Genomic DNA, 5,898 nt, shown 5'->3' on the forward strand with positions numbered 1-5,898 from the left:
CTGAATTTGAAATACTTGCAGATTTTGCTAACACACTGTTCCGGATATCTGCAGAACCAAAAGCAAACAGCACATTGCATTATTCAAACAATATCAAAAACAACAGTGCCTTAGCAAAATATCCAGCTTCACTCGAAAACAATTATCAAGTTTAAACTAAAAAACATACTCATTCGATTAGCAAAAAGAGGAAACACGAATCAAGAAGAAAAAAAAAACAAACTAACGAAACTGCAATGACAGAATCCCTAGCAAAATCAATACTCCATTTTAATCATTAATCCAATCACATCTTCTCAACACAAAACAAATAATTACAAAAATATTTGAACAGCCAAACAATCTCAGAACAAAAGTGACATACCTGAATGAAAACAGGGAACTGAACTAACACCAAACAACGTAATCAGGAACAGTGGCAAAAGAACAATGTAGATACTCCTTTGCATAGAACCTACAGAATCAAAACAAAACAATTGAAAGCCAAAGTTGAGAAATTATCCAAAATCAAAACCCACTCAAACAAACCACCCAGGAACACATAAAAAATAACCATATCAATCATGAATACGAAATAATTCAATATTTCTATGCCATGATTTAACACAAAGTAGTATCAGAAGAGAAAACGCCACTAAAGTTCAAATGCCATCCACAGCTTGTGCTACTATTTTCTTTGGTTTTCAAGAACAGAGGAACTTTACTACTTCAAACCGAGAAAAAAAGACCACAAATGAAAAATAAGTAACAAAACCTGACTTGGAAATTCTAATATCAGTGGCATGGCTCTAGTTTGTAGGATCTCTGACATTTCTATAAATTGTTCTAAATAAGAAAACTAAACTTATCTCAAAAGAAAATCGACCAGCAGTGTAACCATAGAGATAATTCAGACTTACTGAGTCAGATATATTGTTCTCTTCCTCCCCAAATCAAAACCGAACAATACCTCAATAAGTTCTTGTCAAATTAGAACCCCACAACAATGAAAAAACAAAGCAATATCATCCTGGAAAATATCGGAATACTCTGAGCTACAGAATCAATCAAGGTTTTCAAATGGCCAAAGACTATAACTTTACCAAAAAAAATTAACCAAAAATCAAACTCAAATCAGCCAGGCCAATCGATCACTAAAATCTCAAACTCTGACACAAACGAAACTCCTAAAAAACTTAAAACCCCAATCAGTTCAAAACCAACGGAAACGGAAAACAAAATCAAAACCAAACCCATAAAAAAGATGAATTGGATGTCGTCCAACACAACACAAACCCAAATCAATTCATCCTTCTATTGTTCAAAATTCAAACTAACAAAACTCAATCATTACCTTAAACCACCAATTATGTGAAGATTCTATACGAATATCTCTCTATCTCTGCAGCGAAGCCTCTGCGCCAATCTCTCTGGATACAAAACAAAACGAAACAAACCGATCCAAATCTTGCTATGGACCTCTACTACGCTCTCAGTGCTTCTGTCTCTCAATCTCTCTATTATTTTTTCGCTCTCAGAGTTGCCATCTCTGTCTCTCTCTCTCTCGATCACTGTCGCTCTCACACTTTCTGTCTCAGAGTTGACCTCCTCTCTCTCTCGAACCCTCTATCCGCCTTATCTGCACATCAATGGCAAAACCGTAATTGAGGCAAGTAGAAAGGGCAAAACCGTCACTTCATTTCGAGGCAAGATGAACAGTGTACAGTACCAACCCAGCTTTAGTATATTTAGAATTTAATTGCGTCCAATCATCGCGGTCAAAGGGATACCATAGACGATCATGAAAATCACTTGGATACCTAAATAGAGACATTTCACCATTAAATTTTGGGCTATTTCCCATTTACCCAGATATCTCAAGTATTAGGCCCAAAAGCACACGTACTTATGTATCTTACTATTCTCTTGTGAAAAGACTAGAAGGGGTAGTTCATATGCTATCCTGAGCTTTAGGGTGTCTGTCTTCCTTAAAAACTTCATAAAAAAAACAAAAACAAAAACAAGACTAGCCTTCAACATGCCCAAGTTTTTCTCCTAACGGCTTCCTGCCTAACGGATACTTTAACATGCGGAATCACTGCTACTTGTCTTAATCTTAGTTTTTTAAACTGGTTTTTTCTGGTAGGCAAAAACTTTTCAAACTTCAGAATTCGTATAGGAAACAGATAGTGATGGTTCTAGATGGAATGCAGAATTTGAGAAACAGATAGTGATAGATAGAATGCAACATAGATTAAAATAATATTTAATATTGCTACCTTTGACAAAAAGGGTGGGTATCCTTTATTTATTCAACAGAAATACATGCTAAAAAGTTCAGAGCCTCATCCTCAGGTAAACAACAAAAGGCTATTTAGCTACCCATGAGAATGAGAACAGGTACTTACTTGTAATGAAAGCACTCTACTGCACACTGAACAGGTAGGAAAAGCACACTGCTACTATGGCTTTCTTACTTCTTGAGTGAAGACTCTTCTACTCAATTTTCTGATGCCTTACAAATGAAACTTAAAGCTCTTTTTATAGAGAGCGGAACTCAAACTGGAATTCAAAACATAAAAATGTACAGGGCAATTCCGTGAACTTTTGCTTTTCTGAGTGCTCCTGCTGGTGGAGGTCGGATAGAGAAAAACAAAAGCAGGTGGGTGTAGGGTTTTCTTTTTGAAAGCAAAAGTAGCTTTTAACTTTTAAAAGGTCAAAAGTGCTACAGTTGCTAATTTGGTGGTTTTCTTCTTTCACCTGTAGCTTCACCCGTGATGCTACATATTCTCATCTGTTTCTGAATGGTAGCCAAAAACAAAAGAGCTATTATCTGCCTGGGCCATTCTAACAGTGGTAGCATTATCTTCGACATCTGGATCAACATACATCTTGTAGTGGTTGTCAGTTTCAAGCTTTTCCACCCAGTGCATGCATGCCATTGTCGAATCTATCTCTTTTCTGGTGAGAGATAGGAACAGGTCACTGCTAACTACGTCAGGATGATCGTATGCAGTGATAATAATTTTTTCTCCTGCTGCCAGGAAGGTATTGCTGATATCTTCAGAGATGATCTTTTTGATGTACTCTAGAGCCATGGCCTTCATCCATGGGATGCTTGAGTTTGGTTGGCCATTATACCCTACACAGGCTGGTTGAAGAGATTTCCTTTGAATAATTCTCACATAATGATATGGAGGAATATATTCAACTTCTCCGTTTGCCTTCTGACTCCATTCTGGAAGAGTGGATCTGAACTTCAGACGAAACGTACAGTCATTTTTCCTAATGTTTTTGACTGTGTTGACAATAATAGGTGGCAAACCTTTTAGATCATCATTTGTTTTGGTCCACAGATTATGGACAAAACCATTTTCAACAAGCCAGAGCTTGTGTTCCTGAGGATGTTCACTCTGAACATTGGCTAAGTATCTCCCAACATAAGGTCCTGAAACAATAAAGAGAGTTGGAGGAACTAAGTCTTCTGAATTATGCCTTCCTATCAGACTATGGAATTCATGCCAGTCTGATTCATTGAGTGCCATGATCGGGACCCTAGCACTTTCTGGACTTTCGAGGAAGTGAATTTTTTCTTTTCTGTCAGCACTCTGCTGTGTATGAGCTTCTTCAAACTGTGGTCTACCATTTTCGTAGAGTTCTTCAGCTAATGCAAAGAGAGCTGGGAACATCAAACAACTGCTTCTTTCTTGAAAGGCAAATAAGAGGTTATCCAGGATTGCCTTCTGATGATAAGCTAATCTCCTGCCAGTTCTGAACACAGGAGTATCAAAAGTTCTTAATTCATAATTAAATACATTTATAACTCTAGATGGAGTTGGTCTGCTTTTTGGCAAAGCAGCAGCCATCAACCGTCTTGATGAGCCTTTACCGTCTGCCGTTTGAGACGGGCTAGTCAATCCTTTACCCTGGGATTGATCAGTTGAGGCCAAGCCTTTTGGACTAAGTAGAAACCTTTTGAGGATTTTTTCTTTGGTTTCTTTGGGTTCCTCTTCGGGTTCATGTTCTTTCCCAGTTCTTCTGCTTCTGGGATTACGACCTTCGTCGTCATCTCTTTGACTGAACATTGCCATTTCTCTGGTCAATGCGTCTGGAAGATAATTCTTGTTTCCTGCAATTAATTTAACAATATAATCATATTGGTTAAGAAATAATTGCCAGTTGGCTAATCTTCCTCTATCAGCAGCTTTATCAAGTTTAAAATTTTTGAAATTCTTTACTCTAGCACAATCGGTGCGGACAGTAAAGAGTTTTCCAAGAAAAGCTTGAGAATTTAAAATTGTTTTCTTGACAACCAAAATTTCTTTTTCCCCTGTGGGATAATTTAGTTCTGCAGGGCTGAACTTGCCACTACAAAATTTGCAAATCTTTTCAATGTTAGTTCCAGGCGTTTTTGCCAGAACAACACCAGACCAGTAATTATCACTCGCATCTGTTTGGAGGATAATTTCATCATTCTCTTCTAGTTGTTGGAGAGGAGGAAGGTTTTTGCAGAGATTTTTGATCTGCTTCACAATTTTTTCATCATCTTCTGTAAAGTTCCATTTTCTTTTGGAACTTGTCTTAGGAGATAACATTGCTATTAACCCTGAAATTTTAGGGATGAAATCTCTCCCATAATTTATGACACCAAGGAATCTCTCTAAACTCTTAGCATCAGGAATCTTATCTGGGAATTTCCAGATCTTCTCAAGGATGTGAGGTTGGAGTTTTATCACTCCATTTTTGATGTTTATTCCTAGGAAATCAACTTCATCAAGGATAAAGAAGATTTTCTTTTCTTCTAGGATAATTCCATGCTGAACTATCAGCTTTACTACCTCAGAGAGGTGTCTCATGTGTTCTTCTCTATTTTTGGAGAAGACTAAGATGTCATCTATGTAGACGACGCAGAATTCCGCCACATGCTTGAAGATGTTGTCCATCTTTCTTTGGAAGATTGAGGGAGCTTGCTTGAGACCAAAGGGCATTACTAACCATTCATAATGACCTTGTGGTGTTCCAAATGCAGTGAGAAGAATACTTTCAGGATGCATCTTGACCTACCAGAAACCCGACTTTGCATCGAATTTTGAAAAGACTTTAGCGCCTCTGAGCTGGTTTATCAGTACTCTTACTTGAGCAATTTGATAACCGTCTTTGACAGTCTTCTTATTGACATCTCTGTAGTCAATCACCATTCTAGCTTTTCCTCGTAGATTTTCTGCATGATTTCTCACATAGAAAGCTGGAGCATGATGAGGGCTAGTGGAAGGTTGAATTAATCTCTTGTTCAGGAGATCTTCAATGTCTTTTCTGAATTCCTTTTGATCCTCTTCTTTGTAATGAGGAATGGCTTTGACATGGCAGATAGCATTCATGTCATGCAATTTCAATTTACAGACCACTGGGTCTTTTTCCCAAAACTTCTGAGGATCTACGTCGATATTCTGTTCGAGTAGTTTTTTGATTCCTTCAAGAGTGGGGATTTTCTGAGACTCAAGCTTATTCTGAAAGTGCTTGAGGTTATGCTCATGGATGAAACTAGCTTCTTCATCTTCACTGGTCTCTTCTTCTTCTTCTTCTTCAGAAGATTCTTCAACAAGTAATTCTTCTTGTTGCTTGATTTGGAGTATGGGTTCAAATTTGGGTTTGTAGGGGGTAAGATCACCACTTTTCTGTTGCGATCTCTGATACTATGTAGTAAAACCAGGACCTACCACACTTTTTGCATGTGTGAGTTGGTCTGCCCAGAACACCCTTTCTCCTTTTCTGAAGCCTATCGCTTCTTCATCCTGAATGAATCTCTGTTGGAGAATAAAATCATTTCCCAGTAGGAAATCAGATCCTTGGCCTTCTGATTGCCAAACATTCTGGATGATAAATGTTCCTCCACCAACGGTGATATGAACATTTTTTGCT

General features: G+C 37.8%; 1 long non-coding RNA gene across 1 annotated transcript; it reads right to left on the minus strand.

Moving 5' to 3' along the window:
• On the minus strand, positions 1–1,531 carry LOC121051967. The gene is made up of 3 exons (XR_005807661.1): positions 1,334–1,531; positions 365–454; positions 1–48 (listed from the first exon to the last, which is right to left on the minus strand). It is a non-coding gene; the product is annotated as an uncharacterized LOC121051967 (long non-coding RNA).
• Between the last annotated feature and the right edge of the window lie 4,367 nt (positions 1,532–5,898).

This window comes from Rosa chinensis, chromosome 2, assembly GCF_002994745.2.
Source record: "Rosa chinensis cultivar Old Blush chromosome 2, RchiOBHm-V2, whole genome shotgun sequence".
In the NCBI taxonomy this organism is placed as follows: Eukaryota; Viridiplantae; Streptophyta; class Magnoliopsida; order Rosales; family Rosaceae; genus Rosa; species Rosa chinensis.